This window comes from Scatophagus argus, unplaced genomic scaffold (genome assembly GCF_020382885.2).
Source record: "Scatophagus argus isolate fScaArg1 unplaced genomic scaffold, fScaArg1.pri scaffold_28_ctg1, whole genome shotgun sequence".
Taxonomy (NCBI): Eukaryota; Metazoa; Chordata; class Actinopteri; family Scatophagidae; genus Scatophagus; species Scatophagus argus.
In genome coordinates this window covers 106,980-130,141 of record NW_025421230.1, presented here as the reverse complement: position 1 = coordinate 130,141, position 23,162 = coordinate 106,980, and the positions used below count along the sequence as shown (strand labels likewise).

Sequence of the window (23,162 nt, the reverse complement as noted above, 5' to 3'; positions counted from 1 at the left end):
ACGATGAGACAGCATACAGGGAGGAGGTACAGCACCTGGCCACATGGTGTGCAGACAACAACCTGCTCCTTAACACCAGCAAGACAAAGGAGCTCATTGTGGACTTCAGGAGGGAGAGAGGAGGCACGCATGCCCCATACACATCAACGTTCAACCGTACACATCCCGTTGATGTACGGTTGATGTTTCATGTGTGTCTTGTGTTTCCATGTATTATGTTCCAGGTTTTTGTCATGTCCTGTTTTATTTTATTTTTTATTTTATTTAAGTGTCACTTCCCTGTGTGTCTGTTTCATGTAGCTTTGCTTTTGTTTAACCTGATTGCTTTCTCCTCCCTTGATGTGTTTCACCTGTGTCTTGTTATCTCGTCTATTTAGTCCTCGTCTTCCCTGTCACTGGTGTCAGTGCGTTATATTGTCTTTTGTCCATGCCAGGATTTATATATTCTTTTGTTTTTCATGCCAGGAATTTTATTGATTTGTCTTGCCTTGCCATGCCACGCCATGATTCAAGCCACAGTTTTTGGTTGATCCCTTGCCACAGTAAGTGTGTGCTTTTTTGAATTTGATTTAATAAAGACTATTAGTTTAGACCTCTGCCTCGCCTGCCTGCCCATTTTTCAACTCTGCATTGGGGATCAGCTCTTTCTGCATCAGTGACGGCGTACCTTTTTGACAGACAGCCACCGGTGAGGAGGCCACAGCATCGCCGCCGAGAGGGGGCTGGTTCGGGCTGTTGTTGATGGGTCTGGTGGAGAATGTTCAAGTGCTTCGAAGCAGTTCGAAAGGGTGAGGCAGACTGTGAAGGCATCGCTGGAGGCCTTTGTCCTGCCGCGGACCAGGACCTCGGACCGGAGCGGTGGATTGCTCGGTGTGGAGCTTGATGTAGGCCGCGGAGTGGCCGGGTCCCAGGGGATGGTGTCCTGAAGTGCGGCCTGGATGGAGGCTATGTGGAGGGACTGTTTGTGAGCCAAGTCAATGCATGATGACAGGAGTTGGGATTTTGATTTGAGATCTACGGATCTCTTCCTTGAGCTGGGTAACAAGTTTAAGCTGACGATCGGCTCTGGGTTCTCTCCGACAAGCAGCGAACAGGCGGTGTTTGAGGCCATTTGGCATTACTTAATGTCTATCTGCGTAGGAAAGCAACATAATACTGCTTAGTGAGTATTTCTTTCACAAGTGCTTTTGTTACTGTTAGTGCATACTTCTCTGTCCATTTTGTGAACATGTCAGTAATTACTAGAAAGTATTTCTTCCCTTCACATTTACTTAGCTCAATGAAATCCATGCATATATGTTGTATTGCTACCATCCCTCCTGCTGAGACATGACACTGGCTCAATAATGGCTCAATAATGCAGCATATCTAAAAAGGTGGTTTGGAAGAATTGGTTTTCCTTCTGGTCATTTATATATTCCCCCTTCCTGTGTGGCCCCTTTGTTTTTCCACTTGTGTATTTCTTATTTGGGTGACACATTTTGCATGTCTTTTAACATTTCCTGGTCTGTGTAAGCAGGTGTTTTATTGAAGGTTAATACTTCTTTTTTGGCTGCTTCGTTAGCAGTAGCATCGGCTCTGTCATTGCCTTGAGAAATAGGGTCACTCTTCCCAGTATGAGTGGGCATTTACATATTGTTATCTTCTATGAGAGATGTACTGCGTCCGGTAAGAAGAGAGAATGAAATTTTTTGTGGTTTATCTCTTCCTGTCAATGTAACCATTCCTCTGTTTTTCCATTGCTGGGCAAAGACATGCATAGTCAAAAACACATATTGACTATCCGTATATATAGTAGCTATCTCCCCTTTAGCTGGTGTGCATGCCTCTGTTAGTGCCATTAATTCTGCTCCCTGTGCTGAGTAATGTTTTGGCAGCGGTTCTATGAGAGTGTAATGCCAATAAAAGACATAATTTGTTTCTTAGTTTTTGGTTTAGGTGCTTGCAGAATAGCAGTTTTACTGTTCTCATCTAAATGTTTTCCTTCTTGTGATAGATTGTATTCTGAATACTTTTAGCTTATCTTTACTAACTCAGTATCCTTGATCAGGATAGTGAGTAGGGCTATTGTGTCTGTTTTGCAGTCTTCCTGCATCTCTGATGCTATCAAGATGTCATCTACATACAACAGGATCTGACTCCCTTTTGGCGGTGTGAACTTGGCTAGATTAGCTGACATAGCTTGGGTGAAATTGCTGGGAATTCACAGTAACCTTTTCTGGTGTATGTATACCTTTTTGTTCTGTAGGTAAATGCAAACAAGACTTTGCTGTCTGGATGTACTGGCACCGTGAAGAAGGCATTACTCATATCTACTACAGAGAAATATTTGTTTTCTGGTCTTAAATCATTTAGGTGGTGTCAACAGGTTCCATACCTTTGATTAATCCTACATCTGCTTTACCTTTAGACCACAAATGTTGTGGAATATCTTTTAATGCTTCTTCCTGTTCTTCAGTTAGAATAAACACCTGTCAGTGTCCCTTTTTCTCTGTCGCATCCAGATGAACTGAAGTTTTGGCAGGGATACACATGCACTTTTAGACTAGGACTACCAGTACAGCCATCTTGGGTTGGGTTGAGTCTGCAGCCTCTTCACAGCAGGTTACAAATATTGCTAAGTCTGGCCATCTACTTTCTACTCCACTTTTTATTTTGCTATTTTTAACACTTTGTTTAGCTTGTTGTGTGTATTGCTGCCGCTGCTGCACTGCAATTTCCCAGCCTGGGATCAATAAAGTATATCTATCTATCTATCTATCTATCTATTTTCTGTTTTGTGATTTTCATGAGTGGCAATGTTATTGCACCTGGCCCTGTTGTTATCAGGTCTACACTGTACCAGTAGTGTGTGTGCTCCCTCAAGGACAAAACTGTCATTCTGTAGGCTCTCATACCTTCTTCAGTTGGCACTGTACCTATGTTTAGAATCTACATCATATATCTCCCTAGCAGATTGACAAATCTCAGACAAAACTATGTGGGCTTTATTAACAATTGGCAGACCTTCTGGGGAAAACCTGGTCTAATTAGGAGAGACTGCATCCATCCCACTTTGGGTGGAGCAGCTCTCATTTCTAGCAATTTGGCCAATTTTATCAGCATCCCAACACCCTGACAGTTCAGAGCTGAGACCATGGGGCAGAGCTGCAGTGCTACACACTTCTCTGCGCTTCTCTTAGAGCAGTCACCTGCCCAAAACCCCATAGAGACTGTGTCTGTTCCTCGTTTATTTAGACCTAAAACTAATGTACACAGTAGAGGAGCTGTTCAAGATAATCCGATTAAAATTAACCGCTCTGCCATTATTGTACGGGATAGGAGAATTAAATGTGGACTGTTGAATATCCCGTCACTGTCCTCAAAAGCTGTTCTTATTAATGAGCTCATTTCAGATAAAAATATTGGTCTGTTTTGTCTAACTGAAACCTGGCTGTCTGAGGATGACTATGTTTCCGTGAATGAGGCTACCCCACCTAGCCATATTAACGCTAATACCCCTCGATGTTCTGGTCAAGGAGTTGCAACGATCTTTGATTCTTATTTATCCATCTTTACTAGACCAAACACAGACTATAACTCATTTGAAAGTTCTTAGTCTGTCTCATCCCACCTGTAGGACAGGTCAGCCAGTCTTATTTGCTGTGCTGTACCGTCCTCCAGGCCCATATTCTGAATTCTTATCAGAATTTCCAGATCAGGACTTGTCTTTCAACATTCACATAAAGCAAATCTCGTGGACTGCATAATTCCACCTTCGTAACATTGCAAAAATCAGGCATGTTCTTTCTTTAGCTGCTGCTGAGAAGCTCATTCATGCTTTTGTTATCTCTAGGCTGGATTACTGTAACTCTCTTTTGTCAGGATGCCCTAAAAAGTCCCTGAGGACTCTGCACCTCATTCAGAACTCTGCAGCTCGTGTCCTGACTAAAACTAAGAGGCGTGACCACATTTCACCTGTGCTGGCCTCTCTACATTGGCTTCCAGTAAAATTTAGAGTAGAATTTAAGATCCTCCTCCTAACCTACAACCGCCGTGCATGGTCTGGCACCATCATATATCACTGATCTCATTGAACCATATCAGCCCTCTAGGGTGCTGCGTTCCTTAGATTCAGACTTACTGGTAATACCACGAATCTCCAAATATAAATATGGAGCCAGGGCCTTCAGTTATCAAGCTACTCTTCTATGGAACCAATTACCAGCCTCAGTTCGGACGGCAGACACTCTCTGTGTTTAAGAGTAGACTTAGACCAACTCAGACCGTAGACCAACCCCTAGTTATGCTCCTATAGGTTTAGATTGCTGGGGGAGATCCTTAGACACCGAGCTTTCAGAACAGGGGGACTCACTCATTATTCACTCACTCATAGTATTAACCTTGCCCTTTCCCCCGGAGCTCCTGTGTTCCATCTTTCCTTAGTACTTCCGGAGCATGTTGCTGGATCCAGAATCTCCAACCCCGCCCTCCTGAGGCCTGGTACTGCTGCTGGATCCTGAGCCCTCTCCATGGCCCTGCCCGGATCCTGCTGCTCCTGCTCTGCACTGTTCTCTCTATCCTTCCTGTCTCTCTCTCTCTCCTTTTTCTCTCTATCTCCCCCTCTCCTGTCTCTCTCCATTTCTCCATTTCGGGCATTACTGTCTACTGGAGAAAGTTAACAGGGGTCACAAAAGCAGAAATTTCAAGGAACTTGCCAATATCCTTTTAACAGGTCAAGCTTAGTGACATATGTTGCAGGCCTAACTTCATCAATATGGTCATCATTAAGAGGCAAATGATGTGCAGTTGGCGCAGTAACTGCATTCACTCTGAAATAGTCAGTACAAAACCTTAGACTTCCATCAGACTTAATATCTAGAAGACACGGTGAACTCCACGGGCTAGAACTTGGTACTGGAAAGCCATTCTGCACAAGCTAGTCAACCACACCTGGGCCAGTATTGGTGAACCGATTACAAAGATAATCTGTGACCTGTTTCCCTCATACCCCATGATATGTACCAAACCCAGTGTTACTTCCGCATTGAGGGGGAGCCTAGAGGTTACCGAAGGCTGTAACACAAAAAACAAACAAACAACTTAATCGAGTCAAGGTGGTGGAAAAAATAAAAATGATTTATTTTCATAGTAAACTAAATTTAACAGGAATTTAAACCAAAATGAATGTTGGGGAGAAATGGAAACTGCGTGGTTGTGCCAAAATAAACAGTACAATAAAACTAGACCTGACTACTCACTGCTGATTGCAAGAAATGAACAAACAAAAGGCCTGACTCTTTAATCTAAAACGAGACTTAAATAAATGAAATACAGTGGGTAGCACCAACCAATATACCTAGCATATGTAGACAAATAACTTCTATGTGCTGCAAAAATGTATAGGGTACCGCCAATGTACCTAATTAACCAAGTCTCCCACCACATGCCTTTACCTTAATTTTCCAAGGAAACACAAGCATCACAGGCTGACAGGCAAAAACCAAAGTCCAGAAAGAGAGAGCAGGCAGGTGTGCTGGCTTTTATATACAGAGCCCCCCGAATGATGATTGGCCACCTTTTAGCTTCAGTGGACCAATCAGAAGCACAGCCTGGCTACACAGGTGGATCCACTCTGGGAGCTTGCAAATGGAACACAAGAGAACACAAGAGAGAACAGGAGGAGACACACACACACACACACCTGCCTGCACGTAACAATTCAATTCAATTCAGCTTAATTATATAACGCCAATTCACAACAAAAGTTATCTCATGACACTCACATGACAGAGAGGAAGAAGGAGCTGCCGTGCATCATGGGAGGTTCCCCGGAAGTCTTAGTTTATAACAGCATAACTAAGTATAAGCTTTATCAAACAGGAAAGTTTTTAGTCTACTCTTAAATATAGAGAGGGTATCCGCCTCCCGGACCGAAACCGGAAGATGGTTCCATAGTAGAGGAGCTTGATAACTAAAGGCTCTGATTCCCAATCTACTTTTGAAGACTCAAGGAACCAATTCAATTCAAATTTTCAAATTATGTATATAGCACCTTATACAATCAAAATTGTCTCGAGATGCTTTACAGAGGCCCAGAGCCTGAACCCCTCAGCAAGCAGACAGTGGCAAGGAAAAACTCCCTTTTAACAGGAAGAAACCTTGAGCAGGGCCCGGCTTGCAAGGGAAAACTATCCCGCTGCTCGGCCGGGTGAAGGAGGGGGGGGTAGACAGGACAGAGAGGATGAAAGAGAGAGAGACAGAGAGAGAGAGACAGAGAGAGAAACATACATGCAATAAACATTATAAATTACGAAGGACAAACATGGCAGGTTGTTATAATTGGAATTCTGAAGACTATGTATTGTATGTATTTGTTTTTTAGCTGATATGTTGTTTAAGTTAGTTATAATATCACTACATAGACGAACAACATGGGCAGATGTTGATAGTAGACATTGGGTTTATCAGAGGGCCGGATGCAGATCACAACACCACAAGTAGTCCTGCATTTTGGGAACGCAATGCTCTGGTGGGATAATAGAGAACTATCAACTCTTTAAGACAGGATGGTGCCTGGCCGTTCAGGGCTTTATATGTGAGGAGGAGAATTTTAAAATCTATCCTGAATTTTACAGGTAGCCAATGTAGAGAAGCCAGTACAGAAAAAATATGATCTCTCATGCTGGTTCTTGTCAGTAATCGTGCTGCAGCATTCTGGATTAGCTGGAGAGTCTTTATAGATTCATTGGGGCAGCCTGATAGAAGGGAATTACAATAGTCCAGTCTGGAGGTAATGAATGCATAGACTAATTGTTCTGCATTTTTCTGACGCAGTGGAGCTTGAGGCCACAGCTAAGCCATCTAGCATTGCTATATCACTGGATAATTTGTTTCTAAAGTGTTCAGGGCCCAGAACAATAACTTTAGTTTTGTCTGAAACTCAATCTGATAAATAGGACTGAAACCAGCTCAATGCAGTTCCTTTGATGCCAATTAGGTATTCCAATCTGTGTAATAAGATAGAATGGTCAATAATGTCAATTGCACAACAAAGGTCTAACAGTACAAGGACAGAGTCCCTTGTCTGATGCCTTTAGGAGGTCATTTGTGACTTTGACCAATGCCATTTCTGTGCTGTGGTGAGCTCCAAAGCCAGATTGAAAATTCTCAATTAAATTATTATTTTGAAGAAAGTCACATAACTGATTGGCGACTGTTCTTTCAAGGATCTTGGAAATAAATGGAAGGTTAGATATTGGTCTACAGTTGCTTAAAACCTCTGGGTCAAGTGTGTGTTTTTTAAGGAGAAGTTTGACTACGGCTACCGGTACTTTAAAGGAATGGGATACATAGCCTCTTATTAGGGACAGATTGATCATGTCTAATAGACAGGTGCTAAGTGAGAGTAAAGCTTCTTTGATTAGCTTAGTAGGGATGGGGTCTAAGAGGCATGTTGTTGGCTTGGATGAATATAAAAGTGAATGTAGCTGATGAGGGTCAATAGGAGAAAAGCAGTCAAGATGATGTTTCTACTGTTGTTTCTAAGGCACCAGTGTTTGATGTTAGATCAGTACCAGCTGAGGTCAGTAGGTGTTGAATTTTGTCTCTAATATTTAAAATCTTGTCATTAAAAAAGGTTATAAAGTCACTGCTGCTGAGGATCACAGGGATACAAGGCTCGATAGCACTATGGCTCTCTGTCAGCCTGGCCACAGTGTTGAAGAGAAACCTGGGATTATTAGATTAGATTCAACTTGATTGTCATTACACATGTACAAGTACAATGCAACGAAACGCAGTTTGGCATCTAACCAGAAGTGCAATAAGCAGTAAGTGCCAGGTATACAGTAATTTACAGTATGTACAGGGTATGTACAGGTGGCTATGCTACAGATATACTATAAACATGATATACAGGTAGTTGTCATAATATACAGGGTTCCTAAGTACTATGAACATACTATACAGATGGATATGTGCTTAAATGTGCATCCAGTGTAGGCGGAAACTATAACACAATTTACAAATGATATTTACAGATGTTAAATTAAGCTATAAATCACTAGTGCAATGGACAATATAGTGTATACAACGATAGGCAGTAGGCTAACTATATTAACAGTGAGGTAGAGGAACTAGTGCAACACTCAGTACGTAGTACTCAGTTAGGATAGGGTGGTGTAGTGGAGTGTGGTGTAGGGTGAGGGTGTTAGTGGGGGGCTGAGTTCAGTAAGGAGACAGCCCTGGGGAAGAAGCTGTTCCTCAGCCTGCTGGTCTTGGTCTTGAGGCTCCTGAAGTGCCTGCCAGACAGCGTTTCCTCTGGCTGATAAGCTGATAAATTGATCACCTACACAGGAACAGCCTCTTTGAAATGTTTCAGTCTGGTTTCAGAGCCCATCACGGCACAGAAACAGCACTGGTTAAAGTTACAAATGACCTCCTCATGGCATCAGACTGTCTCCATACTCATTCTACTGGATCTCAGTGCTGCTATCAACACAGTAGATCACAACATTTTATTACACAGATTAGAACATGAGACTAGGATCACAGGGACTGCGCTATGCTGGTTCAAATCATATTTAACAGATAGATTTCACTTTGCTCACGTTAATGATGTTTCCTCTTCATATATAAGGGTTAGCCTCGGTGTTCCACAAGGTTCAGTGCTTGGGCCCATCCTGTTCACCTTATACATGCTCCCTCTAGGAAATATTATTCAGAAACATGGCACAAACGTTCATTGTTATGCTGATGACACTCAGATCATTGTTCTAGGCCCCAAACATCTTAGAACTAGAATAGCTGATAATATTGTCTCTCTGGACGACATTACGTTGGCCCCCAGTACGACTGTGAGGAACCTTGGCGTTATCTTCGATCAGGATGTGTCATTTATCCATCACATTACACAGATCTCTAAGACCGCCTTCTTTCACCTCCGTAATATTGCTAAAATAAGGAGCATCTCTCAGAGTGAAAAACTTGTCCATGCTTTTGTTACTTCTAGGCTGAATTATGGCAACTCACTATTGTCAGGATGTCCAAATTACTCTATTAATAGCCTGCAGCTGATCCAGAATGCAGCAGCTAGAGTTTTAACAGCAATTACTAAAAGGGATCATATCTCCCCTATCTTAGCTTCTCTTCACTGGCTTCCAGTAAAATTCAGAATAGACTTAGATAATAATAGAATTCTCCTACTTACATTTAAGGCCCTAAATTGACTAGCTCCATCATACCTGCAGGATGTAATAGTCCCATATATTCCCAATAGAACACTCAGATCACAGAGTGCAGGTTTACTTGCAGTTCCCAGCATTCATAAAAGTAGAATGGGAGGACGAGCCTTTAGCTATCAGGCACCCTTACTGTGGAACCAGTTGCCAATCTGGGTTCGACAGGCTGGGTTCTATCATAGCTATGCTGCTATAGGCCTATGCTGCCAGGGGACACAAACATGATCCACCAAGCAGTTCCCCCTCCTCCTTTTCCTCTTCTTCCTCTTCCATCCTCTCCCCTCATCAGATTAACATACAATTCATAGTGGTTTTCAACAGAACATGAAAAATACATGAATGATACAGCATTTCATTATTATAATTTCAGTCTTATGAAATGTTAAAATCATATTGAGATGGTATCAAAAGTGAAACTGAACGGATGAATGAGTTGAGATTTTGTTTTACTTGTCTTCTTAGTAATGTTCTCATGTTGTTAACTGCTTTCCTGCCTGTACGTCTCCATTGCACGTCTGCCCATCCTGGGTAAGGGATCCCTCTTGTGTTGCTCACCGCCTGTTAAAGGTTTTTCTAGGAGTTTTTCCTTAGTCGATGTGAAGGTCGAAGGGCAGAGGATGTTGCTGATGTTATGTTAAGCCCTTTGAGACAAACTGCTTGTAAAAATGGGCTATACAAATAAAGTTGTCTTGTAACAGTGCTTGCCGGCTTGTCCAGGTGAGTGTAGACTCTGTTCAGCAGGTAGATGATGGCATCATCCACTCCGAGGCGGGGCTGGTAGGCAAACTGAAGGGGATCCTGAAGTGGTTGGACCATGGGCCGGAGCTGTTCCAGGATGAGTCTTTCCAGGGTCTTCATGATGTGTGATGTCAGAGCCACGGGACTGTAGTCCTTGGGGTCGCTGGGACACGGCATCTTCGGGAGAGGAACAAGGCATGACATCTTCCACACCACGAGGACCCTCGGAAGACTCAGATTCAGGTTGAAGACATGATGGAGTACTTCGCTTAGCTGGGGGGCACAGGCTTTCAGGACCCTGGGGCTCACACCTTCTGGGCCTGCAGCTTCAGAGCCTGCAGAGTCTCTGCAGCTGTCTTCTCACCTGCTCAGCTGTGAAGGTCATCGTTGAGGTGGTGGTGGGGGGAGTGCACGTGGTACCCAGATGAGAGTGGTCCACCCAGGTTTCTGGGGATGAGGTGTGAGCGAGGCCATCCAGATGGAATGTGGCCCGGAGTGGCTAGTTGCTGCAACCTTACTGCTGAGGAGTCGTTTGAAGCGTGAATTGGGGTCCCTGTGTCGAATCTGTTAAAGAACTGGTTCCGCTCATTCGCCCATGCCACACTGCCATCTACTCCTCCTCTGCTGTTTGGCCCATAACCTGTGATGGCAGTTGAACTTTGTGGGGGTTCAGGCATTTCTGTACAACAGCACATTTGATCTGGCACATTATTCAAAGCACACAGCAGTGGAACAAAACATGGTTTTAAGAAATAGCAAAACTGGATTAATCACAATTAACAGGAAAAAATGTGTACAGGCAGATAAGATTCACAGATAAAAACACACTGCTACTTCTACCTTCACACACAGACACATACTTGTTTCTGTTACCCCGTGAGACAGCCTGTCAGAAAGGGTACAGGTGGTGACACCACTTTCTCAATGAAATAGAGGCATAGTTTTATAACACTTAGTTTTTTATATTTTATTATGACAAAAGTCAACTTAAGCATCTAAAATTTTCACTTTCAGAAATCTTATTGTCTTGTCAGAGTTTACTATTCTTGTAGGGACACGTCTATTTTGTAATACCACAAACCACCAACAGGTGACACTGTTGCAAATTGGTCTTTGGGGAATACGGACTTGCTGTATAAGGTGAGCAATAGGGATTCCTGCAATAAATAAAGAGCAATTTGATAGTGAGAGTAGTGTCTGAATTATTATTTATTTATTTTATTTACATTATTAATTATAAAATATTGCATTTGTGTTTATATTATTAGATTTATCATTTATCTTTGGACACCACTCATAGTAACCATATGCTTTTAAGTTCTCGAGTTCCAATTCAATTCACATTTATTAAGCTGAGGTCTTCTCTGTTCACACTGGTCATTATTTTTAATAATGCAGCCATAAATTATCAAAAAACAATATGTAGCAATAGAGACAATAATTATAGAGACCAAAACTGTTTGTGTACCAAACTGTAAACACTTTTATTTCTTGTGGAAAGCTGATTATGCAATTATTTTAAACAATGCTATAGCACTGCACATTATTCAACAGCATATACTCAAAAACAACATCAACTAACAATTTATTCCTGTTCTTGTTTTTGAACTCAAGAACTGTTTCAGGAATACAAGATAGTCAAGACTCTTCCTACCTTGTCTGACTCATTTTTGTTTCCTCTTAAGAAAGTCAATTCGATTTTTAACATAAAATTTAATTCCTTCCCAAATCCTTTCTCCAAGTGCTCCTGGTGATGCATCAAGGCATCACCTAGTGATGCGTCACCATCACCAAGTGATCAACACCAGGTGGTGCATCACCTGGTGATGCATCAATCCGACCAGGAGCACTTGGACAAAGGACTTGGTGATGGTGATGCCTTGATGCATTCCATGCACAGTTTTTCTTCTTGGAACCTTTCCAGATGTGATGCATCCCAGAAGGGTCTTTCCCACTGCCTGGATTTCTTCCTCACTCCATTTGCGTTTCCTGGATGTCACTGAATAAAATGAAGGAAATGTGAGTGGAGTGGGCTATAATGTCAAGGTAGACAGCTAATGACGTGATGATACCCACTTGTCACTCAAAGCAGTCAATCTTAATTTTGCACAACTTTAAGCATTAATATGATGTAAGATGAGGTGTTATATAAACACCCCCCCCATACAGTTGTCATGTACAGGAAAGTTGAAGAGTTTTTTCGTTTTCTTTCTTCCAATTTCTGCCTGATTTATGGAGTATTGAAATTTATTTTGAGAAAAAAATACCCAAAAAGTCATTACATGTTAAACTAAAACCAATTTAAGTTTTGTACCAGGTTTGTAGCACTGTGCTGTTGCTCTAGTACGCTGCCATATTGCTGTTGCCCCACTGACTGTCACTGGGTTGGATGGTAGATGCAGGAAGTGCTGTTAAGAGGCAAGACTGGATCACCTGCTCACGAATCTACCTTGCATAATCCCGGCTGCTAACTACCAAATGCTGTGCTATAAACGGGTTGTCCATGCTGTCCCTACCTCAAGTCCCAGGACCCAGAAGAAGTCCATTAACATAACCTTAGCTAGTGTACCTATGTATTTAGCACGTAAACCAATTAACGGGCTAAACTTTAGATTCAAGATTCAAGATTCAAGAGTCTTTATTGTCATTATGCAAGCATAACGAAATTTTGTGCAGATTCTCGGCTTAAAAGCACACTTATAAATAGCAGCAGAAAATTAAAATTGCACACTTAAGAAAAAATATAAAAATATAAAATACAAAATACAAAATGAGGTAGATAAAGTGCACTTAGTGCCAGTCTATGGTATGCTGTGTGTGTGTATGCGGCTAGACGGAAGAGGGTGTATGTGTGAAGTCCTGTAGGGGGTGGGACATGAGTGTGTCACTGTAGGGGGGTTATTGCTTTAACAGCTCTGGGGAAGAAGCTGTCCCTGAGTCTGTTGGTGCTGGCTTTAATGTTCCTGTACCACTTCCCTGATGGAAGCGGTACAAACAGTTCGTTGCCCGGGTGGGTGGGGTCTGTGGCAATGCGTCTTGCCTTCTTCTGGACTCGGGCAGTGTAAACTGAGTCCAGATCTGGTAGACTGCAGCCCACAATCCCCTGTGCTGTCCTCACCACCCGGGCTAAGTCCTTCCTGTCCCGTGCTGTGCAACTGCCATACCACACAGTCACACTGAGACACAGGATGCTTTCAATTGTGGCCCTGTAAAAGTTCACAAGCAGCTGAGTAGACAGTCCAGTCCATTTCAACTTCCTGAGAAAGAAGAGATGTTGTTGGGTCTTTTTCACCAGGTGTGAGGTGTCCACTGACCAGGAGAGGTCAGAGGAAATGTGGATGCCCAGGAACTTAATGCTGTCCACCCGCTCAACTGCCTCCCCAAGTATACAGACAGGAGTGTGATCGGTCTTCCTGGACCTCCTGTAGTCCACTATGACCTCCTTGGTCTTGCTGATGTTCAGGATGAGGTTGTTCCTGGAACACCACTGTGTCAAGTTCTGGACCTCGTCTCTGTAGTGGGTCTCATCATTGTTAGATATGAGACCCACCACAATGGTGTCATCCGCAAACTTAACGACCATGTTTGTGGGGTGGATAGCAGAGCAGTCGTGTGTGTAGAGGATGAATAAGGCAGGGCTGAGTACACAACCCGGCATGCCAGTATTGAGGATCAGTGGGGCTGATGTAGACTCCCCTATCCTCACCACCTGGGGCCTGTTGGTGAGGAAGTCCCTGATCCACGAGCAGAGTGAATCTGACAAACCCAGGTTGTGGAGCTTCAGGGCCAGCATATCCGGGGGGACGGTGTTGAAAGCCGAGCTGAAGTCCACAAATAGCATCCTAACATAGGTGTTAGGATGCTGCAGGTGAGTCAGGGCCGTGTGAAGTGCTAGCGAGATGGCATCCTCCGTAGAACGGTTCTCCCTGTAGGCGAACTGCAGACTGTCCAGGCCAACGGGGATGGCGTCCTTGATGTATCTCAGGAGGATCCTCTCGAACCACTTCATAATAACCGGGGTCAGAGTGACAGGTCGGTAGTCGTTGAGGCAGGTTATCACTGATTTCTTGGGCACCGCACGATGATGGAGGACTTCAGGTACACAGGGACCGTGGACAGCTGCATGGACAGGTTGAAGATGTCCAGAAAGACTTCTGCCAGTTGGGCAGCGCATGACTTCTCCTGACACCTTGTCTGGACCTGCAGCCTTGTTGATATTAATCCTCCTCAAAGCGGAGGTCACTTGGTGCAGCGTGGAGGACGAGAGGCTGCTGCTGCACCTCTGGCTAAGGAAGGTGTGCAGTTCTTCTGCTGCTCGGAGAGTCGAAGCGTGCGAAGAAGCTATTTAAGGTGTCAGGTAGGATCGGGTCATGGCTGACCTGCTGGTCATTCCGCTTATAGTCCGTGATGGTCCTGATGCCTTTCCACGTTACATGAATCATTGTCATTGAAGTGCTCCTCAATGCGCTGCTTGTACCTGTGTTTTGCCAGCTGGATGCACTTTTTCAGTTCTTTCCAGGCCCTGCTGTAAGCTAGCCTATCTCAAGACCTATAGGCTGCATCCCGGGCTTTTAACAGGGGCCACACTGTGCCATCCACCCATGGTTTTTGATTAGGAAAAAATTTGATTGTCTTTGTGGGTAGGACAGCATCAGTACAGAAGTGAACATAGGACAACACAGCTGACGTGTATTCCTCCAGGTCAGCGTCTGCTTTGAACATTGTTAATTGTTAATTTATTTTACCTCTACATTCTTTTGTAACTGTTTTTGCACACTCTTTGCTTTTTGCACTCCTCTTCTGTCCTTGTGAGCTGCCACAACAAGTGAATTTCCCCACTGCGGGATCAACAAAGTTCATCTTATCTTATCTTAGTGAAATACAGTAGAAGCACACATCTTTTAGGCTACTTTAAAAAGTATGAGACCGGAAAGCTTCAATTTAATACAATATATTGCAGTCCCTTAATTCTAAATGTGGCTGTAAATTAAGCTACCTGGTTTATGGTGTGTATGTTTTGAATTATGCTACAGAACAACAGCTGATAGCATGGCTACTTTTATCAGCCTCTTAAGGTTAACTGTAAACAGACAGATTAATGCTAACTTAGAAGAAAAAAAGTTAAAGAAAGAAAGGTAGAAGAAAGCTGGGTTGTTTGTTAAGTTTACTGTGGGGCACAGATATTGATTTCTTACATTGCAAACTGGCTGCGGACACTGTTGATAAAATATAACATTATCCTCAAAGACAGGGTTGACTGTGGCATCCAATCAGCTGACTGCTGGTCATCTCTCTCTGCTTTGACTGGTGGCCTATTTCCTTACCAGCACACTACTGCTAATCTGGTCTATTAACAGTAAAAGTAAAACACAGAGGGATCCGTGTCGGATTTGTTGGCACAGAGAGCCAACAGTGTGTCTGACTTAAAAACCCTCTCCTCCACATTATGCTCATTTACACAGTAATTGCTATAAATTCTGGTATTGCAGCTAACCAGAGGCTTCTCTTGTTTTCAGCGTCTTAGCCTACAAACCTACAACACCTTAGGGGACCAAGCATGATGGTGGATAATCTTTTCCTGGTTGTTGATTGATAAAATAATGTCAACTATAATATAAAAACTATTACTTCTTTATCACTATGCAGTTCAGACAACAGGAGGCTGACCCCATTAATAAGTCACAAGAGACACATTAACAACTTACCTTTTACTGTGACTGATTTACTAGTGGAGGCTACTTATCCAGTGGCATCTTTTCACCCGACATATCTATTAAAAATAAGACACACCAAAACTCAGAAAGAAAATCATTATCTACCCTCTGTTAGTACCCACATACAATAGTGTTCCAGTGTTTGTTTCAGAAAACCGTATTTGGGAAAATGACTGTAGACTAGTGAATAAAAATTGAAGTTAACCTTCTGAAGTCATGTATAATTGTCAGTTGTTGACTATTTTTGATTCTAATTTTATATTTCAACTTAGAATTTTTTTTATCTTGCCATTTTGGAATCATTTTTGATCAGCACAACCTCACAAGTGTGATTTACTGTTATTTTTTTCATTTTGACATACTGTATTGACACACTGGACCTAAAATCACACAAAACTCTAAAATCCAACTGGGGAAAATGCGCTGAAGTGCGCTGAATGAAGTGCGCTCAATGCGCTGGTGTTTACTGCGTCTTCTTGCATAAAATGCGCGCCCCAAACGCGCACCAAACGTGATGGCAATGGTCATGAAAAAAACAGTGCGTATATTTTTTATCATAACTCGGGTTTTACTTGACATATTAACAAAATTTAAAAACTGGTATATAGTTTGAAGTGCCCACTTTCGACACAAAAAAAACTGAGATTCAGCGAGGCTGCGTCTTGCGGCTACGTCGTCTTAAAGTGGTCTTGTGATAAGGACGCGCTGGCGCGTCTGTCGACTCCTGAGGGTTAATGAATTGAAGTTAAGGACAAGCAAATAACAAAAGCTAATAATGGCACTTGAGAGTGTAAAGTGTCTTTTCTTCTTAATTACAGAAATATTACCATCGGCTTGATGGGGGTCAATGCATTTTCCAATTTGAAATTTTGTCAGTCCTAACATGAAGTATTGTTTGAGCTACCTTTGGAGGAAGGCCTGGAGAGTAAACAAGGGAAAACAGTGGAAACCACGAGTTGTAAATAGCTCCTGCTTAACTGAACTTGTGTCCTACTCAGCTTGAAATCAGAAGTTAAGGAGAAAATTAAGGGAAAGCCAATATAGAGCAATCCCACACCGACATGAGTGGCAGCCTCTCTAGCTCAGTCCGTTTCTTTCCAAATAACTGTGTTTTTTCATCTCTTTTTAACTCTTTATACACATCAGTGTGTAGCCTGCAGTTAAGTCGGTGGTCATGGGAAATATGAACTTTTTATCCAACAAAATAGACAAGCTGGCTCCCCTTATTAAGACGTAGAGGACCTACAGAAAATGCAGTTTACTCTGCTTCTCTGAGACATGGCTGTGCAGACACCCCTGACACCAACGTAGATCTACCGGGATTCTATCTGGTGGGAGTGGATAGGGATGGGAAATGCAGCAATAAGAAGAAAGGAGGGGGACTCACACTGTATGTTAACAACAGATGGTGCAATCCTGGCCATGTAACTGTGAAGGAGATGAGCGGTAGCAGAGACGTGGAGCTGCTAGCAGCGAGTCTATGTCCATACTACATGCCGCGGGCGTTCTCTCATGCCATCGCATTGTTGTTTATATCCCTCCGCGAGCGCACATTGACACGGCGTGTGACGTCATTCAGTGTGTCATTGCCAGGCTGCAAACACAACACCCCAAAGCCTCCATTCTCATATCTGGGGATTTTAACTATGTTACCTTTGACAATACTCTACAGGATTTTAGCCAATTTGTAGACTGCCCAACCAGACTGAACCGGATGTATGCTAACGCTAAGGACACATATATGGCCACCCCGCCCTGCCCACTGGGAAAAGCTGATCACAGTCTGGTATTTCTTCAGCCTGAGTACAAACCGAAGATCCAGAGGTAGCCTACCTTCAGGAAGTGGACCCCTGACGCAGAGGAGGCTTTGAGGGATTGCGTCGGATGCACAGATTGGAATGTGCTGATGGAGCTACATGGTGAGGATATCAAGGGGGTCACACATTGTTTTATGGACTATATGAATTTCTGCAGGGACACTGTTTGCCCCGTCAAGTCTGTGCGCTGCTTCCTCAGCAACAAGCCCTGGATTACCAGCGATATCAAGGATGTCCTCAATAGAAAAAAGAGAGTGTTCAAAGAGGGAAACGGATGAGCTGAAGCAGGTACAGAGGGAGCTCAAGGTTTGTCTACAGGAGGCCAAGGAGTCCTACAGCAGGAAGGTGGAACAGAAACTACCGCAAAACAACATGAGGGAGGTATGGGAGGGGATGAAGACCATCACAGGCTGAAAGAAGACTCGCTGCACTGCAGAAGGGGACACAGAGGGAGCGAGCCAGTTCCACCAATTCTTCAACAGGTTTGACTCTCACGCTACTGTCTCCATTCCCCTGCTCAACCCACTCAACACCAAATCCCCAACGCAAGGACACAGATACAGTCCTCATCAAGATGGACAGGAGGGGGAGTACAGGAGCCTGATGGAGGACTTTGTCGAATGGTGCAGGGCTAACGAGCTGCAACTCAACACATCCTAAACCAAGAAGATTGTAGTTGACTTCAGGAAGAACAGACCCCATCCCACACCGGTCTCCACTGAGGGCATGGAGGTGGAGGTCGTCAGGACCTACAAGTGCCTGGGTCTGCAGTTGGATGACAGACTGGTCAGTGAACACCGACACCATCACAGGAAAACTCAGAGTTGACTGTACTTCCTGAGGGGGCCCTGAGGGGGCTGAGGTCCCTTAACATCTGCAAAAAACTGCTGCTGATGTTCTGCCAGACTGTGGTGGCCAGTGTCCTCTTCTATGCTGTGGTGTGCTGCGGAGGCAGCATCAAGAAGAGGGACGCAACACGGCTGGACAGACTGGTGTGGAGGGCAGAATCTGTGGTGGGCACAGAGCTGGACTCGATGGTGTCAGTAGCACAAAAGGGACCCTGGATAAGATCCTGTCCATCCTGGACCACGCCTCCCACCCTCTGCACAGGACTCTGATCAGTCAGAGGAGTGTATTTAGCACCAGGCTGCTGTCTCTGACCTGCTCCACAAACAGACTCAGGAACTTGTTTGTTCCCCTGGCCATTAGACTCTACAACACATCTCTGGGTACTCAGGGGTCATGGGCCCAGCGACAGTCTGTGCCTGAGTCACATCAGGCGAAAAATCTGAGGACATTTATTCCATTATACACCTTATATGTTTTGCACAATTAACTGCAATTAACTTTGTTACTCATGTTTTGGGTAGCAAACATATGCTTACACTGTAGTTTTTAGTCTCTTGTTATAATACAGACAGTCAATTTGGTAGACCTACTTTCTTTGCACACTATTATACTTTATATAGCATATGTTAGTTTATTTAGTATATGTTTAGTCTATGTATGACAAGTATACTTTTTATTATCTAAATCTAACAGTCAGACCTTGTTTGTTTACTTTTTGACTAACCTACACTGCTGTAACGTGCGACTGGATGCTTGAATTTCCCTCGGGCTCAATAAAGTATCTGTCTGTCTGTCTATCTATCTATTTGTCTATCTTTCAGTAAAAACTGCTTTAGTCACCTTTAAATGCTGTAAAACATTGTCAGCCACACCGAGGAGAGCTGCAGCCTACCTTGACCCATTGTCAGATTGACAAAACCTATACTTTATTTATGTAAATACAGAAAAGGGAGAATTTTCCCTGTTTAACAGCACTGAAACGTGAAAAATAAAGGATGGTCACTCTGTTAGATTTTGGAATTAAAAGCTAACTTCATGTGCACGTGACCACACATAAGGACATAAGGGATGAAAATGTGGTTGATGCCCACATGTTTTAGCAGTGCTAGTGGGGCTGTAGCAAAACATCATTGATCTTCTCTCTTTTGTGTCTATTGCTTCACGTGAACCATGATCAAAATGAGCAAGGATATAATTCCCAATAGCTACTTACAAGGATGCTGTGAAGAATGCTGAGACATCTTCATAGTCGAGTCATCCTCATCTTCAGTGTCTGATGCATGACTGTTTATCGCTACTTTCTCTGAAAAACAGGACACATGAATAAAACTATTACATTAGGATTCAAGGATTCAAGGAACTTTATTGTCATTTCACACATCCAGAAACATGAGGTGGAATGAAATTAGTTTCCCCGGTCCCGGTATAAGCCCAAACAAAATACCTAATGCTATAAATATAAAACAACACTATAAAAATATAAAAGGCAATCAGAATAAAGATATAGACAATGAGACTAAGGATATGTAAACAGTGATACAGGCAACAATAATTACAGCGGTGCTGCAGTATTGTGCAAATAGCGGAGTAGTACAATGACAGTAGTGCAAATGCGATGAGTAGAGCAGAGTTCTGTGCAAATGGCTGCATTGTGCAATGTTCCATGGATGGTTGTCAGGAATGGGGTGTGTGTGTATGTGTGTGTGTGTGTGTGTGTGTGGGTGAGTGGGGTGTAAGGTATACAACATTACATTACATTATTATTAGTTAACACAGTATATGTAATCACTAGCCTTCACAGGGATACTGGATTGTTGCCGAGGTATAACCATACCATACATATAACCTTCTTTGAGCACCTTACAATTATGACCACGGTTCCCAGACCGAGCTGTATTCTTCGCTCCTTAGAGCATTTTGGAAACCTTCGTGTACAACGTTCGTTATACAACTTCGGCTTTGTCTTTGTGTTTTGATTGTAAATGGCGTGCCATTTTTTAAAATGGCTTGGAGCAAAACACACCAGAACGTTTTTTCTTGTACAGCCGGCCTCTGCCGTCCTCTTCTGCTGAGCTATCACTTTCTGTTTCAGGAACATATCCCTCTTCGATGATCTCAGTGTACCCAAGCATTTGTCTGGTAAGCTAAAAGACACATCAACAAAAGAGTTGATTTTTACTTTTCATACATTTGTTGTTGAACAGCTATAAAACAATCATTTAAAAGAGGCTAAACTAAGAACATTTAAGTGGTTGCCTTAAATTCACTTTTAACAGTGTACTTGCAATCACAGTAATGTCATTCACCGAACTGTTTAGAAATTTCAATTCAATTCAATTCAATTCAGTTTATTTATATAGCACCAATTCACAACAAAAGTTTTCTCATGACACTTGCCAATTTGAGCAGGTCTAGACCAAACTCTTTAATTAAACTGTAAATAGAGAGAGCCCAACATTCCCCCTTGAGCAAGCACTTGGCCACAGTGGCGAGGAAAAACTGCCTTTAAGAAGGCAGAAACCTCGGAGCAGACCCCGGCTCAAGATGGGCAGCCATCTGCCTTGACCGGTTGGGTTGAAAGAGAGGGAGAGGGAGAGAGAGAGAGAGAGCAGGAGAGCAAGAGAGAGAGAGAGAGAGACAGAGGGGGTGGGGTGTGAGAGAAGGAGCACACAAGCAGAGATGCATGGCAGCAGTAATAATACCAGAAGTATCGGAAATGTAGATAATGATAATGACAATGAAGTATACAGAAGGTATTATGGTGATTTTGATAACAATAGTAGTAACAATAATGGTAGTAGCTGTACTGACTCGTAACAGATTTAAATCAGATTATGACTAAACAGTAGTAATCGCAATAGGTTTTGAGCAGGACGACAGCAGGACTGCAGCAGGAGGTCCAGACATGACTGATAGGAATCTGCGGGACAAGAAAGCACAATGACTCCAGGGAAGAAGTTGAGTTAGTAATATGAGAGAGAGGGAGAGGAGAGGAGAGGAAGAAAGAGCTCAGTGCGTCATGGGAGGACCCTGGTAGTCTAAGCCTATAGCAGCATAACTAGGGGCGGGCCTAGGCCAGCCCTAACTATAAGCTTTATCAAAGAGGAAAGTTTTTAGTCTACTCTTAAATATAGAGAGGATGTCCACCTCCCGGACCAAAACCGGAAGATGGTTTCATAGTAGAGGAGCTTGATAACTAAAGGCTCTGGTTCCCAATCTACTTTTGAGGACTCTAGGAACCACAAGTAGCCCTGCATTTTGGGAACACAAAGTTCTGGTGGGATAATAGGGTACTATTAACTCTTTAATATAGGTTGGTGCCTGACCGTGCAGGGCTTTATAAATGAGGAGGAGAATTTTAAAATCTATCCTGAATTTTACAGGTAGCCAATGTAGAGAAGCCAGAACAGGAGAAATATGATCTCTCATGCTGGTTCTTGTCAGTAGTTGTGCTGCAGCGTTCTGGATTAGCTGGAGAGTCTTTATGGATTTATTGGGGCAGCCTGATAGAAGGGAGTTACAGTAATCCAGTCTAGAGGTAATGAATGCATGGACTAATTCTTCTGCATCTTTCTGACTCAAGGATGTGCCTAATCTTTGCGATACTGAGGAGGTGAAAGAATGCAGTCTTTGAAATATTCGCTATGTGTGAGTTAAAGGACATGTCTTGGTCAAAGATAACTCCTAATAATTTCTTACAGTGGAGCTTGAGGCCACGGCTAAGCCATCTGGCAATGCAATATCACTGCATAATTTGTTTCTAAGGTGTTCGGGGCCCAGAACAATAACTTCAGTTTTGTCTGAATTTAGAAGTAGGAAGTTGTTGGTCATCCAGGTTTTTATGTCTTTAAGACATGCCTGAAGCTTGACTAGCTGATTTGTTTCATCTGGTTTCATTGATAAGTACAATTGTGTGTCAACAATGAAAATAATAATATAACAATAACAATGAAAATGGATGGAGTGTTTCCTAATAATATCACCAATGGGGAGCATATACAGGCTGAATAATATTGGCCCAAGGACAGAACCTTGGGGAACTCCATGACTAACTTTTGTGAGTGTGGACGATGTATCATTAACATGAACAAATTGAAATCGATCTGATAAATAAGACTGAAACCAGCTTAATGCAGTTCCTTTGATGCCAATTAGGTGTTCCAATCTGTGCAGTAATATAGAGTGGTCAATGGTGTCAAATGCAGCACTAAGGTCTACCAGTACAAGGACAGAGATAAATCCCTTGTCTGATGCCAGGAGGAGGTCATTTGTGACTTTGACCAATGCTGTTTCTGTGCTATGATGAGCTCTAAAGCCAGATTGAAAATTTTCAAATAAGTTATTAAGTTATTAGAAATTAGAAATATTAGTAGTAGTAACATTGGTAGCAGTAACACCAGCAACAGTGGTGACAGTGGCAGTATGGAGAGAGATTAGCCTGAAAATGGTCACAAATGTACACTACACAATCTACAAATAAAGAATAAGATTTAAAATTGTGTACAAGGATTTGTGGCTAATTTTAGGAACTCGCAAATACAGTATATTTTACAATCTACATATAAAATAGCAAACATTCTGAACACTTGCCATTGCATTCTGTATGATAGCATGAAGCTTTACAAATAAACTTACAACTATGCTGTCAGTCCTTGTGAGCTCAGGGACTGTTGTGTCCTCATCAGCATCCTCGGTGGGGCCAAGGACAACAGTGTTCTCACTGTCACTGGAGCTGTGGTGCTTGTTCTAAATAAAAAAAAACATCAGACTGAGTGAAAATAGCTCAAGCTTACCTGAAATAAAAAGAGCACATTATTTGTTAT

At 42.8% G+C, this 23,162-nt stretch overlaps 1 long non-coding RNA gene across 1 annotated transcript; it reads right to left on the bottom strand.

Annotated features, from left to right (window-relative positions):
* Positions 1–11,418: 11,418 nt before the first annotated feature.
* On the bottom strand, positions 11,419–19,597 carry LOC124055933. Its single transcript, XR_006842876.1, has 3 exons — positions 19,553–19,597; positions 15,665–15,729; positions 11,419–11,958 (listed from the first exon to the last, which is right to left on the bottom strand). It is a non-coding gene; the product is annotated as an uncharacterized LOC124055933 (long non-coding RNA).
* Between the last annotated feature and the right edge of the window lie 3,565 nt (positions 19,598–23,162).